General features: G+C 40.3%; 1 protein-coding gene across 10 annotated transcripts in view; it reads right to left on the reverse strand.

Annotated features, from left to right (window-relative positions):
• Lclat1 (lysocardiolipin acyltransferase 1) overlaps nucleotides 1-21,850 on the reverse strand; it is a 183,011-nt gene extending 161,161 nt beyond the window's left edge. For 3 of the 10 annotated variants that reach the window (XM_023710965.1, XM_023710968.1, XM_023710966.1), the window contains exons 1-2: nucleotides 21,666-21,850; nucleotides 4,216-4,391 (exon numbers count right to left, since the gene is read on the reverse strand). The gene's annotated coding sequence lies outside the window, so the exon portion shown is untranslated. Of the gene's footprint in view, nucleotides 1-2,574; nucleotides 2,598-4,215; nucleotides 4,392-4,464; nucleotides 4,476-21,618; nucleotides 21,641-21,665 lie in introns of those variants that run through there. The other 7 variants (XM_023710970.1, XM_023710972.1, XM_023710971.1 and 4 more) reach the window with 5 other exon arrangements.
• Nucleotides 21,851-27,283: the final 5,433 nt, after the last annotated feature.

Here is a 27,283-nt window from a genome sequence, read left to right on the forward strand (position 1 = left end):
CCTTAAGGTTCACTTTATCATCCCAATAATTACACTGACAATGCATCCTAAATTATGTCCATATTGCAAACACTGACCTGAGTACACCACAAATAGGTATGACCCAGGTTATCAAAGAGCACCTCTAATTTGAAGAAATTAATTTACCTACACAAAATCAATTTCTGTTTATTCTCAGTAATGAAAATTAAACTTACAAAGGGTATGACACCCTTAAAAATGCAGTGAAGAGTCAGGAGTGGTGGCGCACTCTCTAAATCTCAGCACTTGGGAAACTGGGGCCAAAGGACCGCTGCCACGTAAGAGGCCAGCCTGGGCTCCAGGGAGAGTTCAAGGAAATCAGAACTGTATGGTGACACGGTGTAGAAAAACAAAGCAAAATTTAAAAAAAAAAACAGAAACAAAAATTCCAATGAAGAGGATAATGAATGGCTCTGAATGCCAAAAGGAACCTAAGTCATAAATACACCCAAATAATTCTTAGGCAAAGGAATGAACAGTTGATTCTCTAGACTACAAAGAATAAATGTTTTATTAAAGAAAGTAAAATATTTCTATGAAGACTGTGTCATTTTGTCAAATAAATCTTTAGGTACTTTACATGCTGAAAGTTAAAATGAACTGCATTGTTTAGACACAAATTATTAAACTACCATTTGTATGACTGAAACTATGAGGAAACCCAAAACTTAAATGAGCAATGTAAAAATACAGCCAAAAATAACTTGAGCTAATGATACCAGAGCTGTCAACTTGTAAACAAGTAAAAATTACCCTGACATACCAACTATTGGTTTACGTACCTTGGACCTGGTTCTACTACTTATTGTGTAACCTTGGGGAAATTATTTAACCTTTCTGGATCTCAATTCCTGTACTAGTAAAACAGAACTAAAAGTGATAACTACTTGAGCACAATTATTAGAATTAAATGACAAGGCAAACTATTGTGAGCAGCTCTGGGGACAAGCTAAATGTCCAATAAAGGATAGTATGCTCTCACACTAATACACAGGTTACTTGAAGTTATAGCCATCTCATGCTACCCTTTAAACTGTTGCAACCTCTGAACAGTGCTAAACACCCAGTGAGTGGGTGCCTAATATTTACTGACAGGATTAATGGTCTGTCCAGAACCTAGAACTTTGAAGTTGCATGTTATTCAGTCTTTAATTTAACACGTAACAGGGCAGTTCTAATTGCTACTATGTTCCTTTTTGAAGACTTCATTGTATTAATTACTGCCTCTCAAAAGTGTTTCTGAAACGCTAAATTCACTAGAGGGCATCATGTATCAGGAGAAATCATATCAGAAATAACCACTAAAAGGAAAGAAACATCCAACATTTATGGTAACAGAAATATTGTGCCCCACTGTGTAAAACATGTATGTTAATTTAAAAATCATGCAATGTAATTTATATGCAAATATTCAGAAGAAATTAAAATGATTCTGAAAGAGGTTACAAAACACTAACACTATATTTATATGTCCTGGCATATAGGTAAATAATTTAGATTATTATAAAGTCTGACTTCTTTCTAACCCTACTACTTAGCCTCCTAACAATTTTATGCAATTTTATCATTTATAAAAGCAAAGCACACCTCATCTCTCTGAGCACCTGCATTCTACTCGTGTGTCCTGTACCCTGATCTGTAATTAAGTTCTCAAGGCTCTTTACATAAACTGTAACTGTAATGATTTGTGTGCATTTCACTAATCTGATGAACTATCTAAGACAGATTTTCCTATATTATTAAAGTATACATCACTTTTTGTGTATACATCACTATGGCAATGATATTGAGAACTATGAATAAAGATATACTTGCTAAAACAAAACAAAAAAAAATTTAAAGCACACAAGTCAGACATGGTGGCATACAACTGGAATCCCAGGACTCTGGGAGAGGGACTGCAAGTTCAGTCCAGGCTGGCCAATTTAGTGGGATCCTGTCTAAAAATTAAAATACAAGAGCTGAGACTATAGCTCTGTACAAAGTCCCAGCATTCAGTCGGCAGCACCTCAGGAAAAAGAAGCATACCAAATTAGATGGCATTTGTTACTGTTCCTTACTTATAGCCAGATTCCACTCACCATCAGTTATCAAAAACAGGAGAGACAGCACTAAGAGAAAATTATGAGCTTCTATAAGATTAAAATTAATTATTTAAAACTAAATTGTTTTAAAACATTTGTTCATTTATAAGACAATGTTTCAAACATAAAAGTTTATCAGGCTTTGAAAGGGTCCAAAAAAAGTTACTCAACCTCTAGTTCCCACTCACTGTAACTCACAGTAACATGCAGAGAAAAAGATGACAGAAAACCTGGTATTTACAGTACATTCACACAGCAGCCACACAGAATGCAGGGCCCCTAACCAGCATAAAAGAAACCAGGAATAAAGGCTCACGAGTATCCATCTTTTCTTGGACACCTGGCCCCTCCCTAGGGCAGCTTGTTTCTGTCTGCTTTTTCCTCCTCATAAATTAAATCTTCCTTTCTTAAACTCCATCCCTCTAGTTCATTATTGATGCTGAATTTTCCATCGTGGTTAGCTGCTCACCTAGGATGTGACAGGTTCAGCTGAAGAACAATCAAATGGGAGAGACACACTGGGCAAAGTCAGAGGAGAGGGCACAGGAACAGAGCTTCAAGACTCTCTCAAGAAATACAAGTACCAATCTCCTACCACCAGATGTTCATCAATGTTTCACGCTTTTCATATTAAGTTTTATTACCTAAGCATGATTAAGTCACTGGCTACATTACTGACTGAACTCAATATCCAAGCCCTCTTCTTCCCTTCTCAGAGACCAAGGGGGTGGGTCTGAAAGTTCTAATAATCTAATCTTGGTCTTTCAGAGGGTGATAGCCTCTCCATTGAAAATAAAAGCCCACTCAGTATCTTTTCATTAACATAAACTCAGCTGTGGTCAAAACAGATGCACTATTCATAACAAAAGATACTCTTATCATTCAGAAAGTACCAAGAGTTTCTACTATCAGGAACCAGGGAAGATGACTAGGTTTGGTTTTGTTTTCTTTAGGCAAGCTCATGCTAAATTGTCCAGGCTGGCCTTGAATTTGGGATTCTCTTGCCTTATCTCCCACAGTGCCGGGATTACAGGCATGTGTTACCATGCCAGCTCAAATATATTCTTTATTATGCCACATTAACAATAAATAGTTTTATTTTAGAAGCCGACTTGTAAAATATTGAGACAAAGCAAGTAAAAGATAAGGGGAAAAAGTACAAAAGAAGCAACAGGAGAAAAGGCTGGGGGCAGTGTTACAAAATGGTCTGTGCATGTTCAAGCGTGGACAGTTAAATACACATGTTCAAGCCTGGACATACAAACACATATATACTGTCAGGAAATTGAGGGTTTTTTGGGTTTTTTTTTTTTTTTTGGGGGGGGGGGTTGGTATTTTAGGGAAGGGTCTACAGGGTGTTCAGGGTCTCACTACTAGATTGTACTCAGTGATCTGCCTGCTTACAGCCTCCCAAAAACTGGGATTACAAGCACACGCCTCCACACCCAGTCTCAATTGCTATCTCAGCATGCGCTGGGGGTGGGGCCAGCACAGCAGGCCCGGGGATCAAACCCTAGCCCCTGGGCATGCTTCCAGGCACTTTAATCTCCTGAGCTATTTGGCCAGCCTAAGAAATTGAGTATTGAGAATGACTTTAGCTTTAGTGAAATTGAAGCTGAACATGACAGCTATGAGTCCAGAGATGTGAAAGGACAGGGCTAAGATCAGTTATCAGATTTATGTGGGTAAGATGCCTGTCAAAAAGCTACCAGCTAATGGTTGTCAACCAGGCTTGTACATACCCACTAACTCAAATTGCCACATATTATTCTATACAGCATATGTGTATGTTGTGAACTCTGAGACATAATCTATTTAATAACTTGGGCTCTAAACAAAATGGTGCCCAAACACTAATGCAAGGATTCAAAAAGAATCACGTCTTGTCCTGTACCAGAAATATATCATTTTACTTGTTATCAACAGGAAGCTTATAACATATCTAACAAAAACATAGTAAATGTTTACTTTTCAATGAAAAGGTTATGGAAGAACAGAACAAACACTTCAATACAACATAAGCAGAAACAAGTATAATTTCAAAAAGCTTTATGTCCAGATACATGAAGCAAGATAAAAATATCAAGCACAGAAACCACTACAGAGTTACCTTAGGCTTTTAGTGTCCTGCTTTACAAGGTGTGTTCTGTAGCCAGAAACCAACCGCCTTGCTACTGGCTCATGGGTTCAGAAGTACCAGTTTACTTTTCCATGGAACACACGTATCATCTCACCCCTTTGTCGCCAGCTTCCCAGAAGGAAGTCCCAAATCAAGTCTTTAAGAACCTGTAAGCATGACAAGTAGAGGAGAAAAACAAAAGAAAACAGAGTTGGGAACAGTGCAATGCACTAGGCTAACCAGACAGTTCCTGGTGTCAACAGGTTATAATAGGCCTGTGGAACTGGACCACTCAGCACTACTGATGGGATTAAAGCAGGGCAACCCAGGACACTGGAGGACTATGCTAGTCTAGCACTTAAAAAGAGAATGCCAGGGGCCAGGGAGAGAGCTCGGCCATCTAAGTACCCGCCTGGCAAGCACAAGGACCTGGGTTCGATACCCAGTACCACATGATTCCCAGTACTACATGCCATGCCATGCCATGCTGACCCCGTGGGGAGCTGGCCACTGAAACTGGGTGTGGTGGCACATACCTGTAATCCCAACCCTGGGGAGGCTGAGATAGGAGGATCCCTACGAGTCTAAGCTGCAGAGCAAGACCCTGTACCAAATACATACATACACACATATATACACACATACATGATTTTTAAAAAATTTAAAAAAAAACAATGCCAGATGAGTTGAGGCCAGAATCCTATCAGTATGTGTCTAACTACAGGCTACAGGGAGAAAGGGAAGCTGTTCTCCCTGACAGCAACACCCCCACACAGAATTTAAATGTAAAGACAAAATCTGAGCCTAGATCCTAACCAGAGAAGAAATGGGTAAGAGGAAGCTTCCCTCCTGACACTTTTAACACACAAGTGATCAAAGAAAAGTTCTGAGATGTCCTAAATTTAATTACAAGACCTAGAGGACAAAGGAGGAAAGAGATAAGGGAAGTTAATCAGTTAACAGATAAAACTTTCATATTTTTATTTCATATATTGGAATTTTGACTGGAATCCTATAATAAACTATTCAAATGCTTGGGACTTCCATTCCCATCCAATCCATAACCAACAATTACTTCTCCTCATACACTGGCCATCTATCCCAAAGCCTTCCCAGTTTTGCATAATCATATCGCTCTATCTATAGTAAAAATAGTTTGGATGTAAACAACTTATGCTTTTCTCCCCAAATCTTCATTATTAAAAGATGCCCTTAGCTCTGGTTGGGCAGGCATTTTTCCAACTACTACCTAGCCCTATAATTGGTAGTTACTGTAACTTAGCCCAGGAGCTGTTCTTTTTTCTGGATACCATCTGTCACGACTCAACAAACGCTTTTATTTCAAAAATCCTTCCATTTCAACAGTTTTGCTTTATAGGTTCAATTACAACACGGGGACTCAAACGCTTTCCTTAAAAAAAGCACAAGCATGACCACACTCTGCCTACCTCCTAATACTGATTCTAATGCCAAATTACAAAGACCATTTTATTTTATACAGAATGTTAAATATGTTTTAAGCTGCCCAACCAGTAGTTTTGTTTATGCTTGTACTTAATTTGCTTATATTCACTGCCCTTGGGCTGCATGTGACCCTGAAGACTCACAAGATTAATGTGGCCCCATAAAACTATAAATTTTTTAACACTTTATATGAATTTTTAGCAATATTTTCCATAGCAAGATTATAAGTTGTTGAAGCACAGACTACATAGGTGACAACAAAATGCTATGTAGGAACAGCCTAACCTCACCTCCTGCACTTGCCACACACAGCTGAGCTGAGACCAGGGTTACCAAATGATGTGTACTTTGTGCTCCTTAGAGGAGAAAGACACAGCGATTACCAAGAGTATTTCAACCTACCTACACTGATGTGGGCCTATGAAGACAACTGCTTCCTATTATTAATCAGGCATGTAAATTTTCTTATCTAATTATTTAACTTTGGCTTGTGCTATTTTATAAAATATTAAGTTGAAATATTTTTAGCAGCTGTGCTATATAAGAAATACAAAAACAGATCAAATAATTTTTGTTCATGACATTGTTATAATTACATACACAACATTAATGCTAAAAATGTTAAAAACATAAACTCTAAGCCTGTTACTTTATACATAACTACATAATGTATTTTGTGCATAGACCAAGACAATGCTTCTTCACTCAATGGAATCTATGCAAGCCAAATGGTCGGAAACCTGCAATTTACATAATAGACTTTACATTGAAGCATATTTTCACTGACATAGCATAAAAGCAGCTGGGAATGACATGGTCATTGTATCAGTCACCCACTCACTGACATCAAAACCTACAGCAGTCCAAGGGTCAGTGAAGTGTGGCCAAGGTCTTCCTTTGGATCACTGCTAATTTCTAGAAAACTTAAATTACCTCACCCTCTAATGATTCCCTCCCTTACCTCAATGACTGTATTTCTTTTGCTTTTTCTGGCAATGCTAGGAATGAATCCAGGATGCTGGCCAGGGTGGGTGCTTTACCACTGAACCAGTCCCAGACCCACCAGTTCTATCCCACTCCCCACGCCATCAACCTCTTCCCCCAAAAGCAACAAATCCTAAGCAAAACACTTCTAATTACTGAGAGATGGAGGAAAAGGTCAATTTATATAAGACCTCCTAACGCCATCTTTCTAGCCCCTGAAACTGTTCAGGGGCTGTTCCTAGGTTAAGCAAAATTCCATTCTTTTGGGATCCTACTCCCTGAGGAACATGTGCAAATCAATCAAGGTGCTTAACAGTGCTAAAGCCTTCCATCTACGAAGACCTACCATTTACATTTTTTTAAAAAACAAAAGACAGTGATAATTCACTTGTTACTTTTCAAACCCTGAAGTCGTTTCTCAGTATAAATCCAGGCAAAGCAATGTTCCCATCTGTGTTTACTGTGCTGAGTCACCAGCTACTATGGTAAATAACTGCACACCACATCAAAACACACCTTGCCATTTCTCAGAGCATTGAAGTCACTGTGAAACAGGTGATTAGGGCACAGCAAAACTGGCTGGGGAAGTAGGTATAACCGGTTAATTACAAAACTCCAGGATACAAGTGCAGAATAGTTCCCCAAACCCTGCATGTGGAGCACTCAAGCAAGTTTTCCATAGAATGGTCTAGACCTGTGTATCAATTACTCTTCTCTCATTGCTGGGACAAATACCCAACATTCAAAATAAAGCAAAGAAAGGTTTATTTAGCTCACAGTTACTGGAGGTTTCAGTTCATACTCAGCTGGCTTCAAAGCAGCACATGGCAGAGGGCAGCAGCTCATGGCAGTGGAAGGCAGCAAAAAAACAAGAGCAAAAAGGGAAGAGCAACAGCAACAATGGCTATAGACGGCAAGTTTGTCTCTCTGTCTCCTTTATGCTACATTCAGGTTATCTGCCCCAGGCTGGATGTAGCACTCAACACCCATAATCTCAGCCTTCCATCTACGAAGACCTACCATTTACATTTTTTTAAAAAACAAAAGACAGTGATAATTCTCAGACCCATAATCCCAGTGGATCATGAGCTAATCACAAACTCTAGAAGTCAGTCCACCCCATGACTTACATGAGACTTTGGGGGGGACAACTAGACACAAACCACAACAACCTGACATCAGCCTGAGGAATGGGGGATACAAAAAAGAGACAGCACACTGAGCTTTTGCCACTGTGTTCTCGCTTATCGTTGGCCTGCCCTCACACTGTACGGTGTATTTCTTTACCTACTTTTACTTGGCTTCAACTCATTCTGCAAATTTCCTACCATTACTAAAACTTTGCTACCATTTGTGGTGGTCTCGACCAATTCTTTGCTCAAGACAGAAAAAATCTAGAAACTACCTCCAAAAGAAAATTCCAACACCCCAAAACCCAGCAACAAATATATATTAAAAATATCCCCCCCTGAGCAGCTAGGTATGATGGGTGTGCTCTAACCTCTTCACTAGGGAAGTAAAGCAGGAAGATTGCCACAAGTTTTGAGGCCAGCCTGGGCTACATAACAAGACCCCATCTCAAAAAAAAGATAAAATAAAAGATTATCCCCACACACACAGAAACAGTTCCTGTCAACCACTTCCTTTCATTCTTTCCAATTATTGCCAGTGAAATGTATGACCTAACAACAGAAGTAAAATAATTTTTATTTTTTGGATTTAAGACAAAGAAGCTAAGTTTCAACAAAGTAGCTGCCCATATCCCTTTGATGGTAAAAAAAATAAAGAGTTCTTAGGAAGTGTGAGGTACTATGAAACATGTGTTATTTACATCTCTTCTAATCTATACAATAACCATGGAAATAAAATAGCACAGTAATCGCTTTTTACAGTGAGTAAACAGACACAAGTTGAAACATAAAATGCTTCAGTCCCAAATCAGTAAATAAGCGGGTGGTAAAGTTAAGAAGCAAGCCCAGTCAGTCCACATTCAGACTGTAAACTGTTAACAAACAGGTAATATTCTGGATCTCACCCACATATAAAAAGAACACATGTCTATGACCTGTAATATAACTGGAGAACAAAGAAGATGTTCCAAGTGGTTTAAAAGCATCCAGCTGGACATGATGGCACATGCCTATAATGCCACCTACTTAGGAGGCTGAGGCAGGAGGATCAATCTCAAAGTCAAGGCCAGTCTGGGCAACTTAGAAAGACCCTTTCTCAAAATTAAAAGGGCTGGAAGTGCAAATCAATGGTACAGCACCTGAGTTCAATCCTCAGCAGAAGAAAGAAAGAAAGAAAGAAAGAAAGAAAGAAAGAAAGAAAGAAAGAAAGAAAGAAAGACACAGAGACAGAAAGAGACAGAGACAGAGACAGACGGATGTACGGACAGACGGAGGCAGGGAAAGTCCCAGACTTACAAACATTATAGCTGCAAACTTTCACATACAAATGAACTTCACATTACGAGCATTCATAGATGTGAACAAATTGTGGAAGTAGCTCACCCTCATTCTAACCTTGTATCACTATTTTATGGTAACTGTGAAAGTGCAAATAGTCCACATAGTATTTTTGTTTGGTTTTTTTAATAGTTTACGTTGTGTATTTGTGTCAAAGATGTGTAAGACTTACTTTGTCAGACTTACAAATGAACCCAATGTACAAATGTTCTCCTGGAAATGGAACTCATTTGTAAGCCAGGGACTTACAACATACACAGGGAGAATACCAAGATGAATATATAAAGTTGGTTTATGTAAAAAAAAAAATCATTTGTGCTTCCAAGCAAAAAAAATTATTTCATGTGTCTAAGCACATAATTTCCATTGCAATTAGTAATTCACAACTTAGAGAGCTATGAAATAAATCAAAACCAATGAAAGCTGAAAACTCCACAAAATTAGGTAACTAGGGAAAGTGTTCTAAAAGTCACCAACTAACCTAGCTAGCATGGGTTCTTGATTTTGTGATAATGCAAATTAAAACTAAAGCAACAATATAAATTTACAGACAAAAACTTTAACTGGAAAACTAGAGAAACAAAAGGGGAAAACAGCTTTGACAATCAAGCCAGTTCCCTAACAAAGGAGAGTAAGAAAATACAGAAAAAAGGCTTTAACGATTAAGAAACTCAAGGTGGCACAGGTCTGGTGAGATGGAGCTGACCAGCCCATTCACAAAAGAACAGAGACCAGTTTTAGGGAATACCGTGGTGCCAACAGATTTGGAAAAAACATGGGGACAAAGAAAGAAAATAAGTACATTTTTATAAGTTTCTTCATTTTGACACAGAGTGAACTATATAACTATATAACAGATCTGTAAATTCGTCTTCATTTTTATTTTAGACAGTTTTCATTGTTACATTCATTTAAGTTTGTAAATAATTTATTTACAATGTGCCATCTATTATTAATCTCATGCTATGTATTCATTTCAGAAATAGTTCTCTAAAATTCACGGTTTACATCTCTTATCTTTCACATTTCAATATATGTCTTTCACATTTCAGTATAAAGTTAATGAGAAAAAAAGTCTTTTGGCTGGACTTACAAAGTCATCCTCTATATATTGTGATTTAGATTTTTATTTCTCTGATGACAAAATTCTACCAATCATGCTTTTCTGTGCTTATTTGCATTTTTGTTTTCTTTGGAGAAATGTTGCTCAGATTCCTTACCCACTTTTCAATTGAGTTATTCACATTTTCATTAGTGCATAGGGAGGGGCTCTTTATATGCAGCATCTAGATAGAAGATCCTTACAATAAGATGTAAAAACTCCCATTCTGTAGGGTTTTTATGTGAAAGTAAAGGCATTTGATTTTTAAATGTTAATTAGGATCTACAATCTTGTTGAACTCACTCCCAAAAGTAGGATTTTAAGGTGTTATGTCTTGGGAGTTTTTATGCAAATGTTCATATCACCTGCAAACAGGAACACTTGTCCTTCTTTTTTTTTTCTTTAACTCTTTCCAGCAGTGTACAACAGAGACCAGACCTTCAAAGCATGTAGTAAATCTAGGGCTACGAAGTTACAATGTCTATCCCCAAAAGGTCATCCTGAGGTTACATTTTATGACCATTTGGAACCAATTTATGATAAAAGATTTTATTTATTTATTTAAATTTTTAAAATATATTTAGTACAGGATCTACAGGGTCTCATTACACAGATCGGCCTCGTAGTGATCCTCATGTTTTCAGCCTCCCAAGCACTGGGATTACAGGTGCGCGCCAATACACCCAGTCTCAGTTGCCTTCTCAGTGTGCCCTGGGGGTGAGGCCAGCAGAGCATGCCAGGGATCGAACCTTGGTCCCTGCGCATGTCTAAGCAAACTCTTCAGTCCGCTGAGCAATCTGGCCGGCCCCATAAAAGCTTTTAACAAGCTGATTTTTCCCAAGTGAACTAAAAAATAAACAAATGAAACCTCAAATCTCTTTTCTCTCACCCTTCTGACTCTTATTTGTCAATTAACTAAGAGGAAAGGTACTCAGAGCAGCTTACAAAGAAAGGCATTACAGTTTGATAGCATAAAGGTTATGAATGACTGGGTTGTTGTATTTGTTTCTGTGTGTCAATTTTCAGGTGTTTTATTTTATTGACTATATAGATAAGCAGGCATTCATGATATAACCCAAATACTTTCTACACTTTCATTTGCATGCCTTAACAGTGAGTTAACAAGATAAAAAATAAGCATGTCTTTAAGGTCAGTAACACATTTCCATTACGGTTGTTAGCTGACTGACATAGTATCAAAAGCTGGTTTTAAACATGCAATAACTATCGTTGTATACAATAACAAAGAGCTTTCCATTGGTCAAAGACAGACTGATGTAGAGGTTTAAAAGTGTTAGCTGTGCTATAATTTCGTTTTCCTGATTCCTCTAAAGCAACTGTCAACATGTATTTAAGTAGGCTATAATTAAAAGGTTAAGCTTTCCATTAAAGCAAAAAGGGTTTTCTTAAGGTATTAAAATGCTTTTGGTAAATCTTACAAAACTTTATTAAAAAGTAAGAATCCTATATTTTACGAAGATAGGTTTTTTTTGTTTTCCACTGCTAGATTTTTGTAAAAACTGAATTTAAAGAGTTAAAGAGGATTTAAATGTTGACTTGTAAAACATTTTCAATAATCACTTTATGACTGGTTAAATGAACAATTATCTTAGTTTACGACTCTATATATCTGTATACATCAAAAACAAAATATGCTATGAGTCTAAGCTTTAAAGTATGTTTATATTAAGTTAAGACTATGTAAGTTTAAGACATATGGAATAACTAGCAAGTGTTCACTTTTATATAATATATATATATTAAAATTTAGTCATACAAAATGATCAAAAATTTTGATATCACTTTAAATTTGGCCCCACCATTTAAAAGTTGATCAACATCTACTGGCACTGACTAAACAAGCATTCTGTTATTGTATAAATGAGATGCACTTGTTTATTGGGTAAGAAGTCTATTCAGTCTTTAACACCATTTCCTATATTTATAACCACTCTATAAAAAATGTCCTTTAATTCTTCTCCATACAATTACAACCTATAAAGCTGTTAAGAGAAATATACATTTTGCCTTAAGAGAAAAAAATAAATATACATAAAGATTTCTATGTGGCCGTGATGCTAATTATTGCTGGCCATGTGATATATTAAATACTAAGTGTACAGGCCTCCAAAGAAGCAGAATTTGAGAAAAACACCATACTGGCGACTTCCACACTACAGCTGCTCATATAATGGACAGCTCTATGCTTATGTGACTGCTATATAACTGCACTATAATGACCAAATATTATACAGTTGAGGCAGCGTCATAATGATTAAAGACTGAACAGTAGAAACTATCAAGATCATCGATAAATAAGTACCTTCTAGTTAAAAGATAGCTTGTTAAAAGATAAATTTAAATAAAGATTTCCTTCAGTCACTTAATATTTTGTAATTGGATAAAGATAACTGATTAAAGTTATTTTATATGTAAATGTATCTGTAGAGATAAAATTGGCTCAAATGTAAGTGTCAACATACTGTTAAGTTAAATGCTATGTTTACTCTTTACTTTAAAATTTTCCTAGTAAAACTTCATAGCTGTTATCTGTTAACATTCTAAGACAGCCATGACTGGTAAAAGGAAAAAAAAAAAGTTCTCTGGCTATACTTCAAATTTTAAAGTGTTTGATATCTAAATGAGAGCTACTGCTCTCACTTCTATACTGGTAATAACCAACCTTCTGGGCTTTTACCAAGTAAGGCAGGTAACTGGGCTAAGAGGACAACCAATACTTTGGCCATGGCCTTCAAGGTCAACAAGGCCTTTGGAAATGAGGAAGGATCAATGAAGAAGGATCCTACAACTTCAGTGAGTCACCCAACCTCCTGAGCAGGGAGACTGATGGTCCCTGGGGCACAAAGGGTCAACCATGGTGCCCTATGCTAAGACAAGGGTCACTAAGGAGAAAAATGCTACCATGTTTCCAAGAGAAGCCAGGTGATCAAGCAAAGAATGTGATACAACCTGGCAGATGATCCAAATGGTATAGGAAAAAAAAAAAAATAGAAGAGCTAACTAAGAGGTCCTTGCCCTGGCCCCAAAGATAATATCAAGAGTCTGAACAATCTCACTTTAACTCAGTCTTAAACACTCAGAAGAAAAGTATAACCAAAACTTTATATACAAATAGTAGTATTATATTAAAAATTTAGCTAAACATAAAAAGGGGAAAATTACGTCAACCAGCACCCCTTTTGGGGACAAAACTATACTTATGATAAGAGGATGAATTCCTACTTATGGGTGTAAGGATACTATTGTGTTAAGTTTGCTACTGACTGGAAGCCAAAAGCTGGGATAAGATGGCCAGCCCCAAATAGTACCCATATCCATGGGTCCAAGAGCCCAAGTTTAAATTGCAGATCAACCAACTAACCTCCTAATCTTGTGGCATCGATGGACCAGATCAATTTTTCACTGGTATGATCATTTGCCCACTATCTTTATTCCCCAAGTAAGTCCCAAGGATGTAATGGAATACACTGAATCTCTCACTAACTATACACAAAAGGTATTTTATTACAATATTCAGAGGTAAAAATTATAAGAAAATCTATTCTATGAAGCCAAATGTTCCTAGACATTCTAACACCAGAAAAAAGTGGCATCTGTGCCACTATTAAAACATAATGTTGTATGTACATTCCGGACAGCTCTGCAAATGTGTCTTCTGTATTACAAGATCTACATCCACAAATGAGTACAATATCCAATTCTGCCATAAGCTTTAAAGACTATCATGCAGGTTCTCTAGAACAACAGGGTATGTGAAAGTAATCATTTTTCTGACTAGGATACTATATGTTACAATTCTTTCATACTGCATGATCAACTGTTGTAAGCTACTCTCCCATATGTCCTTCCTATCTTTTTCAGACTATTGCAAAGTGATGATTCTTCAAAAGACCCCAATATTCCTTTCTCCTTTAGGTCAGACAGGATGAGACTTTTGGTTCCTAGCTAGCCGGGATCAATACAGTATCCAAAGCCTAGAGAAGTTATAAGAAGTCAGACTGCTGGGCATTCTGTATCTCCTTAAGAACAGGGGCCCAGTTTCAGAGGGGGGTAATGAAGTAAAGAAATAAAAATGAAGTGCTTCTCGGCCTTCTCGCTAAGATCAACTGAAATAAAAATGAAAAGGACATAAGGAAATAGAGATTTAAAAATTGTCTTTGAAGAACTGCAGTTTTAGGACTTAAGTTCAGTTATTATTGTTCTCTTTGGTTTTTTCCTTTCTCTTCTCCCAAAACACTGTAAATCTGGGCAACTTTCTTTTACCTCCAAGTGGGTTTGCCCATTCCCTCTTTACTCAAAAATGGCCTTTTTTTTCACCTATCAATAGACCACCCACCATTACAGCATTTCCCATGTAAATGGACCACCTTTCTCACCTTCTTCTACCCACTAGACAAGACCTGAGGGATGGGGAGACAGCTCAGGGGGTCTACAGCACCTGCCTGGCAAGCACAAGGACCTGAATTTGATCCCTAGGAGCTGCTGCGCAAGCCCTGAAACTGAGCGTGGTGATGCATGCCTGTAACCCGAGCGCTGGGGAGGCTGAGACAGAAGGATCACTAGAATCTAAACTGCTAGCAAGACCCTGTATTAAATAAATCATTCCCTCCTGTCTCTGAGCATTTATATTCCACCCCTGAATGTGTCTGTATCTCTAATAAACCCTTCTGCTTCTTACTGACACGTTCTGAAAATTCATTTTCTACAACAGGAGTTGGCAAACTGCAAACTTATTTTAAAAGAATGGGTTAAATTCTTTATTTCTGCCTCAGGGACCCCAGCCTGGTGACAGTATCACCTTTCACCCACAAGAATTCTATTACTTGTGTTAAATGATGGTAACCAAAGACACAATAGCAAGAATTGGTAAGGAGAAATCAGAAACATCAGACACTACTAATAGAATAGTAAAACAACACAGCCATTTTGAAAAATAGTCTGGCAGGCTCAGCAATTCCAATGAAAATATACATTTATACAAAACTTGTACATTGTTCATATCAATATTCTTCATAGCCACTAAGTAGACTGATACCACTCCTTTCTCTGCCTTCATTATTCTCTTAGTCCCATCCTTCTTGCAACACCACTGCCAGATGACAACTCACCAACATGCTATCCACGGGGTCTCCGAGGGAGTCAACTGTACTTACAAATGTAAAATGGATGCGATCTCTTCAGATGGAAAACTAAGGGGAGCATAAGTACACCCCTTTATCTACACCCCTAAGACATTAATTCACTTTCTCTGAGGAGTGAACAAGCTATAATATTTTTGTTTTGTGCCTTGTGCTAGGAAACAAAGCTAGGGCCTCACATGTTAGGCGCGTGTCTACCCCTGAGCTGCACCCCAGTCCAGTGAACAAGTTCTCATGAGACCTCAACCATGATGGTTAGAGTGGCGCATCTTTACTGCTAGCATTCACTGGTGTCTGCTCTGCAGATGTCCTTCTATTTGCCTCCAGTTATCATGACAGGATCCCCCTGTCCTACTGCCATTGAGCATTAGCTCACCCATAGTACTCCAGGGTCTCACAAAAGGCTTTTTCTTAGCTCCATGATCTCATTCAAAACCTTGCAGCCAAACAAACCGCAGTCTGTCCCAATTATCCAAGAGCAATTGTGGAGCAGGGGAAAAACCACACAATGACTTTTATTAAATGAGGACAACAATCCAGAATAATAAAGTTACTAGAATTTTCAAAAAATGTGAGAAAGAAATAATCAACTTCATAAATTATCATGTGTCATATCCATCAAACTTCAGGTTATGCATGCAACTAGGTACTTATTCTTAGGACAAGGAACACATAAATGATGGAAGGTGTGGCATAATTTTGTAAACAAACTGTAAAATAGAACAATATGACAGCTTTGATATCACATTTGCCTTTTGTAAGGCAACTTATAAAAGCCATTTTTTTTTTTTTTTTTTTACATCTGGGTTTCATCATCTTTTCTTGTGGAGCCTCACACATCCTTCAAATTATTCTAAAGTGCTGCTCATCATCCCTCCTGACTTCCTCAATAAGTTAACTGTCCTAGCACTGCCATAGTCTTATTAGCATATTTTTATAAGCACAATGTACATATGCTAAGGTGCATAAATGTTAGGTGTACAACTTAAATTTTTAAATACACATACATACATACCAAGATACAGAGTATTTCTAGCATTGCCGAAAGCTCTCTCACACCCCAGCTCTCTGGAGTAACCACTATTCTAACTACTTTCGCAATACTGAGAGTTGGACCTAGGGTGCCCCACATGATAGGCAAGTGCTCTATTACTTATCTACAATCCCAGTCCTAAGAGTAATGATTATCCCAGGTGCTTGGAGAGGTGGTAATGACAAGGAAAGGAGGGTAACATCTTGAGATGAGGGAAATATTCCACACAATGAGCTACAACCATCCCCCTTTTTTTGTAATATTCAAAAAGTGTCTCACCAAGTCAACCAAGCTGGCCTTCAATTCTTCTGACCTCAGCTTCCCTAGTAGCTGGGATTATAGACATGAGCCACTGAGCTCTACTATCACTATGTTAACTTCTATCATCAGGAAGTAATTGTATTTCTCTTTCAACTTCATTTAAGTGGAAATCTGCAGTACATAATCTTATGCCTACCTTACATGTGTGCGATCATCCACGTTGATATATACTTTAGCTCACTCTGTTTTATTGTCCCTGCAGGGTTTATTTATAAACATAATTTACTAAGCCATTCTACTGCTGATAAAAGTTCAAGTTGTATCCAATTTTAGGTTATAATAAAGATGAATAAGTGTTCTATGCTTTTTTAGTAGATATATACATTTGTAATACCTAAGATGAGAATAGCTGATTCATGGATAGAAGTGGACACAGCCACCATTTGCAAAAGTGACTGTTATCATTTTACGCTCTTGCCAACAATATCAAAGACCCAGTTGACCTACATCCATGCCAACACTGGTACTGACCATCTGCTAATTTTAGCCATTCTGGAAGGTGTATAGCAGTACACTATCTCAATAAATAATGCTGAATATCTTTTCGTGTGCATATTGGCTACTATGGTTTAGAAGTAAAATGGTCCCCAAAGCCAAAGTGTTTAGAAGTGGATTAGACTGGGGGGGGGGGCATTATAGCAGGCTTGCTTTTAGAACCTAGGGTCTAATTAGAAGAGGCAAGTCATTGTGGGGGTAACCCAGAACAATGTACCTCTCTTCCAGGAAAACGCTATCTGCCTCTTGATTGTCGTGACATGAGTAGCTTCTCCTTAGACCAAACTGTTCTACTATGTCCCTTACTGTACTGTGCAAGAACTGAAACTTTTAAAATATGAGCCAAAACAAACTCTCCTCCTCTAGACTGTGGGTGTCAGTAATCTTGTCTCCACAGAGAAAAGTGAGTTAAGACACTGGTTATTCCCAGATTCACTATTAGAAAGTGATTGTTCAGGACTCCCATGCATTTTTAAATTAAATTCATTTTCTTAGAGATTTTACACACACACACCCTGCACCCCACACACATTCTTGCATATGAGTCCCAATATCCAGATTGGGATATTTATTATTTATCATCAGATAATAAACTGCAAATTTCTTCTTGGAGTCTGCATTTTGTTCTTCATTCACTTAATAGCAACTTTAGATGAAGGGAAGTTCTTAGTTTTAATTAAATCAAAGGCAAGTTTATTGATCATTTTTATGGTCATTGCTCTCTGAGTTTGTTTTAAGCACTCCCTGATCTCTAATCACTACTTCACTGATTTATGCTTCTAGTTTAAATGGTCTACACCATGCTTAGAATTCATGAAATCCTGTAAGTTGGACAAGGTTTGCACTTTCCCCTTGTAGTTTATTGACTCTACATTCAAGCTATGTTGTTAGGTGCTGGGTAACTCTAATGTTAGAAATATGTGGTTGATCAGTTTTACAACTAAAGAATTCATCAATGATTACTCCCCTATTAAAATCACTCCTGGCTAGGCATGGTGGCACATACCTGTAATCCCAGCACTCAACAGGCTGTGGCAACAGGATTGCCTTGAGTTTCAGACCAGCCTGGACTACATTGTTAGTTCAAGGCCAGCCTGCCTACATAGCAAGACCCTATCTCAAGAAACAATAATAAATAGGGCCAGCCAGATAGCTCAGCAGTCTAAAGCAGGTGCAGGAGCCAGGGTAGATCCCCTGCATGCTGTGCCAGCCCCCCCCCCCCACCTCAGAGCAGGCTGAAAAGGCTACTGAGACTGGGTGTGATGGCACACACCTGTAATCCCGGAGCTTGGGAGGCTGAAAACAGCAGGATCACTACAAGTCCGATCTGTGTAGTGAGACCCTATAGACACTGAACTAAATATAAAAAATACATAAATAAATAAACATAAATAAATAAATACATAAATCACAGTAGCATGTTCCTCCATGCTCCCTTAGACAATTCTTCCCACTCTCTTTAAGCCCAGCCTCAAAGAATCCTGGCTGCATCCTTTTTCCTAAAAGATTTTCAATTTCCATTCATACAGTTACAAAACAAACTTTTATCCTTCTTTCTTCTCCCAGCAGGTGTTCAGCTCCCCCACACCAACTCTCTTGGCACCTAACCCACAGGACCGTCTTTGAAAGCATGTGCAACCCAAACTCTGCTCTACCTCATCTGCTCATTCCCGCCCCAACTCACCTAAATAAGAAACTCACTTAACTGGCCTTTATGTTGTTTTTCCTGTCACCAAAGTCACTTCTCAAGAGCATAAAGTTAACCACCATGCTATTTCATTTAACTAAGATTAGTGATCACTTTAGTCCCCAGGGCCATCATAATAAAGTCACTCTCTCAGCTGAGAATTGACAGACTGGCCCTTAACCTTTCCTGGCTTCTCTCCCAGTGCTGCCTACCACACTGCGGTCTGAGTGCTGGACACCCACACACTCCCATTCACCCTGGCCTCCCACTGATTTGTCTTATGCCAGAAGCCTTCTTTCCCTTATCCTCTGATCAGCCCCCTTTCTCTCCTGGCCAGGTCTGCCCCAACCAAAGCAAAAGTTCCCTTTGTGTGCTCCCTCTACTCACTGTACCCACAACTTTATGAGAGCTCACAGCACACTGTATTCGTTAATCATTTATTTATTCATCTCACTCACTGGTTTTTAAACCCTCTGGACTCTTCTTGAACTCCCCAAGAATTAGATCAGGAATTAATATTGACATCCCAAAGACTTGGCAAGATGATTTTTACAAGGTTCTATAAAAGATGCAAAGGTTCAGTACAATACAAAGGTTCCAGCCACTTTTATTCATGTCATCTTTCTTCTATAAATAAATCCTGGAAAAATTAGTATGTCAAAGCAAAGAACCTTACTAAGACAAGTTTTCTTTTAAAAGTCACCCAGCAAATTATTATTTCAAAAAATTGAATCAAGACTAAAATCTTAATTATTGATTTGTGCTACTCTGTAGAACTTAGTCACAAGTCTTTGACTTAAAAGACTTTAAGTTGGATAAACATATCACTTGAGCGAAGTAATTGTCATCACTACAGAAACTGCTATCAGAAGCCAATGCAATGCATCACAATTATGATTTATATGACTAAAAGATCAGAAACAAAGCTATTCCCTTCAGAATCTTGTTCACCTTTTTCCCCTGGACATATTACACAGCCGTACACAAATAGAAACTGTGTCCATAGTGGTTAAGAACACAAACTGGAAGCCCAGTTTGCCTCAGTTTCCTCAGTTGTCAAACACAAATGAAGAAAGTACTCATTTCACAATGCTGCTGAGTGACTGAGTTAGCACACACGTACAAGGTCCCTGACACTGCCTGGGTAAGTGCACATTCATAAACGTTAACTACTATCATGATTATGCTTCTAGTTTTTAAAAATCCTTTTGTTCCCTCTGCCAACAACAGGGCAGTGAAACTAGACAAGAAAAACTATCCCCATTTCAGAGGTAAGCCCCCCCCCCTTCCAAAAAGGTATATGATTATCTTACAATGGCATGTTGCAGCAGGCTGTTTGTTACCACTGGAATCTTTAAAAGATTCGCCATCACTACCTCTTTTAGGAAGTAGAGTTTGGACACAACACATAACCTCAACCCCAAATCAAACCATGGCCATGCCTTCACATACCCTGTCCTTTATTTTCTGCTGTGAGACAGTCTTCACTAAGCCAATAAATTGCCCAACTGGGCTTAAACTTGAGATTCTCCTGCCTCAACACTTCTCTTCGGGTAGTCAGCAGCCACCAGCCTTCACAACTGGTGGAAACAGATGAATCCTGCCATTTGTTCAAGTTAAAAAGAAACCTCCTTTCACAGTGCCCAATACGCAGTGGACATTCAAGACAATATGCCTTGAGAACTCAGACATAAAGTGCCACTGTGCTCACTCAACTGCAGAACAAGATGCTCTACAAAGCCAAGCCTACTACAGTACCTAACAAAAAAGTCACTTAATACTACACTTATCTGTCACACAGTGCAACATGACCCGTGAAACTAAAGAAAAAACGAATAATTTTCTTTCACTAACTCAAAAATATTAAAGTTTTGGAGAAAGGGCTTTCAGATCAAGACAGTTTATGAAAAACTAACCCAACCAGTTCATGGCTTGACATTTCTCTGCCCAAGTAAGAAACGAATATGGACAAGTATTTTAACTCAATAATAGCTTCACCAATTTTATCGTCAATGCTTTCCCTATGCTTAAACTGAACCTCAACGCTTAACTTTATTTACAGTCATCAGTGCACACAGAACACAGTTAATGAGCTTCAAAGGCCCACGCAATGCCCCAGAAAGCAACATGGCTCCACAAGTACAACCACGCGCCTTCTCTTTCTATTGCTTGTTTTAGAATGGACAATTAGATGCTGAGATGCACCTTTGAAATCAGACCTGGCATCAGCCCCTGGGGAAGCCTACCTTCCCTTTCCTAGGCCCACCTCTGCCCGCAGAAGACGCAAAGCTACAACCCCTGCCCTGGACGGCTCTCTCCAAGCCTTGCACGTGGCAACCACTTGGGACACCCTGGCACTGGGGCCTTAACTGGGGCACGGCTCGGGTGGTGGTCCAGGACCGCGCAGCTCCCACAGCCGCCGAGCTTTGTGCAGGAAAAGCCCGAAGCCCCTTGCGTGAACCCTGACGGGCAGCCTGCCGCCCCGCCTGGCGCAGCCGCTCGGCCTGCACCGGCTCCGCCAGCCTCGGGGTCCCTCGCCCGCGCCTTCGGTCACCTGTGTCAGCAACCCCAACACCCGCGTCGGGACCCCAATTCTCGGCCACTGACAGCCATCAGGGGCCGCAGCCCAGAAGCGCCCGCGGGCGGGAGAAGGGCCCGGGCTGCAGCGCCCCCTCGCCCACCTCGGGGATTCCACGGCCGCCGCCATTTTCCCGGCCGCAACCCCCACCTGACAGTTCCGGCCTCCCGCCTGTGACGTTCAGGGGACGCCGTGCGAGGCCTCGGGGACGCGTGCCCGAGCTGGGGACTCCGGGACCGGGGGGAGGGGGCCTGGCAAACCTCAGGGCAGAACCCGCCGCTAATTCATCCAGGAGCGAGGGAGCGTCCGACCCGTCGCCCTAGTAATGCGTGAGGCCAAGCTCCATCCTGATTGGCTGCGAGCGCCGTGACGCGGGGCGTCCCCGGCTGCGTGGGAAGCCCGGGTCCCCGGCGCCCCGCCCCTGCTCCGCAGCCCGGTGGGACCCCGGGCGTCGGGCTTCTCCGGCTCCTTTAAAGCGGCCGTGCCCGTTTTCGCTCTAACTTGGAAAGGCGGATCGAGCTCCCGGGTGTGTGGACGCGAAAGCAAAATAGGAACACGCCGAGGTCTTCGTCAGAGGGACCTAAGGACTCCTCCTAAACCTCGTGGAGTTGCAGAACGGAAAAATCGGGGAGACGGTGTAATTTATAGATCTAAATTTTTTGCCAGGCGTCTAAGGTAAATCAGCAGTCCAAGCACGATGAGAACCGAGGTTCCTGATGATACAAATTATTGCTGTCTGCAGTGTTTGCCCAGCCCTGGCTAAAACTAAAACTGCCTTTGCAGCATGCCTCTCTTAAACGGGTTTGGTCCCTTTCCACCTGCCCCAGCCACAAGACTCTAAGCTCTTGGATGGTGAGTAAACTTTCTGCCACACCCGCTGCACAAATGCCTTCTCCCTGTTGGCGTTCGCCAGATCATCACCGGATAAAAATATTAATAATAAACAGCCACACATCACATTCAGAGTAACTCTCCAGCCATTCACATGTGTTTATATATTTTATTCGTTTATTCAACAGGAAAATGAGGAAGGGCCTACCAAGTACCTTGGTGCCAGAGGCACAGAATTTGTACAGTAATAACAGTGCTTGTCTAAGCTTCGATTGCGCAACTTGGGTAGCGCTAAATCATACTCGCCTCCCAAATTCTCTGTGAATCTGGAGTCCTGGTACTCCCCTGTATCAGCTTCACAACTTCTCTAATTTTTTCAAAACCTCTATGTAAACTGTGCTGAAATTGTGTTTTAAGGTAAAGAAAAACAGCCACGGAAAACACTAGCACAAAAGCCAATTTAGCCAATTGTGGCAGTTTTTCTGTGACAGGAAGCCTTGCTTTTCTCTTTAAAATAGGATTGTTAAACATTCTCCACGACTAGCTTGCCCACTGGATCCTCCATTTAATCAGTTCTACCTGAAAAGTTATACTTGTAACCTGGTTGGTGCACCATAGTTGTGTCCTACTTCATGGACCTTATCAGTTCCCATGATTCCCACCTTGAACCTGCCTCATCTTGTAGTTTTGCTGCATAAAAATCCCTAGAAAAGGCAGCTTCCTTGGTGACCCACTCAGGTTCCCTTCTGTCTCTCTCTTGGAGAGCAACTCTCTTTCCCTATTGAATGTGTTTTGCTCTCAACCTCCATTGTTCCTAAAATTCATTCTTCAACTTTAGAGAACATGAACTCATCCCAGATATCTTTCAGGTTGGAAGTTTCTTTCCCATATATCATTATTTTAGATAATAGCATTGTGCCAAGATTATTTTCTGTGTTTCCATATATATTTTATGTTTATACAAGATTTTAACATAGGAGTAAAAGGTATACAGATTATCTTTGTATTCTCTTTCCATTTTTCCCCTAAAACTAAAATTGTTTCACACTGTTTAAAAATAATAATTTATATTAAAAATTTCATGTATGTAGCAAACTCTTGAATTTTAGTGAGGTTTATCCGTGCCCTAGAAAATATGTGTCTTATCAGGGCATCTGGAGTATATATTTCCCTCATCAGATTTGACTAGTGTAATATTTCCATATGGTAGACCTATGTGACGCCAAGTGGTCCAAGTCCTTCGGAACGTATTGTGACATAAAATAAGAAAATGAGGCTATCCCTGGAGCAGGACTGCAAAAGTAGATTGTTGTCTGTCTGGTGAGAATGTTTTCTACCTAGATGTGATAGTTTTTGTTTCCGGTCTTGGTTGACGGGTGTGAGAGGAGCTGACAGTTCCAGGACTTGCCCTTGCTCTCACCTGCTACCATAGCTCTCACTCTACAACTTAAAGACCCATATGTGGGTTTGCTCACATGCTAAGTATATCCACTACAAGGAAACATTCAAGAATCAGAGAAATGACCAAGGAGGTCAGCAATAGGACCCTGTAGACCCAGTGAGACAGAACTGACTCAAGACTGTATTATCTGAATCCAGTATACGCCCACTCTATAGGGGTGTGGGATCATAATTAGGAATTCTGAATTGTCCCATCAACTTAGATCTTATATCTCACAATCTCAAAAGGTTAGTTTAGTCCTCTTTTTCTCTGTGGTTATGCAAAGAAATAACAGCAAAACTCCTTGGAGAAGGACTAAAGAAATTATATATAATTGCCATGGTATTCTGGGTACTTCCTCATGAACCCCGGTTTCTCTAGTGCATGCACTCTTGAGCTGAGAACAGGCTCAAGTCTTAAAATTGGGCAAGAGATTATGATTTTCCATTTCAATAATGTCTGACTCCTGTCTCCTCACTGATCTTCAGTTTCTTCAGGTTATACGCCAAGCAGTACCCTTCCTAGCTGTCCATGTGACTTGTCCTTAGAAACACTGTGCTCTATCAGCCACCTCCCTAAGGTCAAGTCAGGTCCTGGGGCTGCCACTTTTGCCTCGCTATCCATTGTGGTGATTAGGTTTCTGTCGCTTCACACAGTGGCCTCTGCTACTACAGGATCTTATCATCTCCATTGCTACTAGGGGTTCCTGTTTTGTGATAGCATCTTTTATCACCAGCGCTGGCCTTCACAGCACATCTATCTCTGAGCTTCTCACTGATACTAATGCCCTGGGAAAACTACCTTGTCACCTTTTTTTTTTGCGGAACCAGGGATTGAACTCAGGCCCTTGAGCTTGCCAGGGAAGCGATTATTCTACTGAACCATCTCCCTGGCCCAACCTTGTCACCTTGATGAGTAGTGCCTTCCAGCCTTGCTGAGGACCACATTGAGCAGGAAGACTTGTGGTCTTCTACATGGTTAATGCATTAGCGTGCTTACTCCTCTACTTTGTATTTATTTTGTTTTGTTTGGTCCCTATATCTACTTACTGCCATTAGAGTTTTAGCATCTTTGCTTTTGTAACAGCACATGCCGCACCCCACCCCCAGCCAGTATACTTCAGTTTCTTAGTTGCCCAGGTAATAGTTTCTGTTTCAATTCTGGTCTTCTGTCTCTTAGAAATGGCCAGTCACTATGATGCATGTTGTGTAAACCAAGCCCCAGCTGATGAGCCATTCTGCCTCTGTACTTCCTGCTTGCTTATCCCATAGAAGCCCCAGACCTCCAGAGATTGGGGCCTGATATTCAGGGAATGATCCCGATCAGCGCCTGTTGTAAATAAATCTGCCTACAAATCCTGGGTGTTGCTTAGGTGTTTCTGCTTGTGGCTGCACTTTAATGTGGCCATTTGGTTTTCCCAGCTTCTGAGAGCCACCCCAACAGTGTGCTAGAATTGGTTCTCAGAGCTCTTGCAATGTGATTAAATATGAGGCCTTGGGAATGGGATGGTTAAGTTCCTTAAGCCTGCTATATGTTCTGCCCTTCTTTAATCCCACACATTGGGCCTGTGAGATAGCTCAGCGAGCTAAGCATCTGCTTAGGCAAACACATGCTGAGCCAGCTATTGAGACCAGGCGTGGTGCACACACCTGTAATCCCAGCGCTGGGGAGGCTGAAAACAGGAGGATCACTATGAGTCCCAGCTGTGTGATGAGACCCTGTACCAAGTACATTAAAAAAAAAAAAAAAAAAAACCCACACCTTTAGTATCCACATCCAGGCGTAAAGTCTTCTGCTGTGAGCAAGTAATGCAGTCCTTGTGGCATAAAATCCTTTTTCCCCCTTAGTAGTGCTAGAACTTTCCCATTTAGGTCAAAACGAGCTTTGACCCACAAGAGGCCTCTATGTAACATCCACGTAAGGGTGAACTACCTTCTCGCATGTCAGAGAGGCCCATTAGAGTCTGAGGGTTCAAGGTTCTCAAGTCACCCGGATAGCCCAACCCCAAGTCTCAAGGTTCTGCTATTTCCCTGTCTGACTTTGGCATTAGAGGTTTGCTCAGGATGAGAATTCATCTGCTCGGAGGTTCTGCTACTCCTCTATCTGAGGTTGTCAGTTCTGGCTGCAGATGAGGAGACGCTCTTTAAATTCTGCTGAAAAAGCCCCGAAGAGTCTCACATGTTGCTTGCCTAGCAATAGCCACCCGTATCCACAATCCACACGCAATAATTTCTCTGTGTCTCTCAGGTACCAGAGACATAAACCCCTTTTACCTGCAACTTCCCTGATCCAACAACAATATAATTACATTATTACATTTCTGCAATCTATGTATTGCATAAAATGAATGAGAAAATTCTTATCTTACGGTATCTTTATTTGATTTTATTTTTTTCTGAGACAAGGTTTGGCTATGTAGTTCAAGCTGGCCTTGGACTCATTTTGTAGCCTATGCTGAACTTGAACTCCCAGTGATCCTCCTGCCTCAGCCTCCTGAGTGTTGCCATTATAGGTGTGCACCATCATGCCCAGCTTCTTCTTTTTTTTTTTTTTTTTTTTTTTTTTGACAAGGTTTGGCTATGTAGTTCAGGCTGGCCTTGAACTCCAGGCAGTGCTCCTACTTTAGCCTCCTAAATTCTGGGATTATAAAAATGTGCAAACCCCCAACACCAACCCTGTTCCTTTTGGTCTTAACTTGGATCTGTTGTTCTTCCACTATTACAGGGAAAAATGAATAGATTTCCCAGGAACTAGCAATGGAATGGGTCTTCCTTTCTTACCATCCAAGGCCCCATCTCCAGAGTCCCATCTTTAAAATCTGCTTTCTAGGAACAGCCCATGGGGTGGGGAGGTGGAGGGCTTCTCAACGTGAACGCTGAAGCAGGGATCCTTGTGTGACTGCAATGATTATTTTTTTAAAGCACTCTCAAGAAGATGAATGAGGCCGAATATAAGGATAGGAGAGAGCGGTAAGGAGATGGTGCTCTCAGTTGGAGATGAACCTCAGCCCAGCCTCCCAGGCTCTGGAACATGAATTTTCCTAGAGGGTTACTCTACCTTGGGGCAGGAGATTGATTTGTTTTTTTTTAATGGCATAGTCTTGTGTCACTCAGGTGTTGACTTCAGGCTACCTGAGGGTAGGGATGCTGGCAAGAAAACTAAATTCTCTAGAGAGAAGAGGCAGCTGTGAGCTGTGACACAGCATGAAGCCACAGGGGGATGAGTGCCCCGGCTGAGAGGGGTCTCTGCAGCACCCAGCATGGACCCTGGGTAAGCACCCAGAATGGACACTAGGTAAGTGCTAAATCAGCAGCAGCCTTCTTAATAGGGTCTGTCTATGCTTGTGCAAGCCTAGAATCTCTGGGAAGCCTACAGAGAAACCATTACTTCTGAATAAAGGACTTAAATCCAGGTAAATTGGCATACTACTGTATTCCCTTTCATGATTTAACCATATATATGAAAAGTAAGGAGATGGTGCTCTTAGTAGAGATGA

This window comes from Octodon degus, unplaced genomic scaffold, assembly GCF_000260255.1.
Source record: "Octodon degus isolate 3935 unplaced genomic scaffold, OctDeg1.0 scaffold00019, whole genome shotgun sequence".
Classification (NCBI taxonomy): domain Eukaryota; kingdom Metazoa; phylum Chordata; class Mammalia; order Rodentia; family Octodontidae; genus Octodon; species Octodon degus.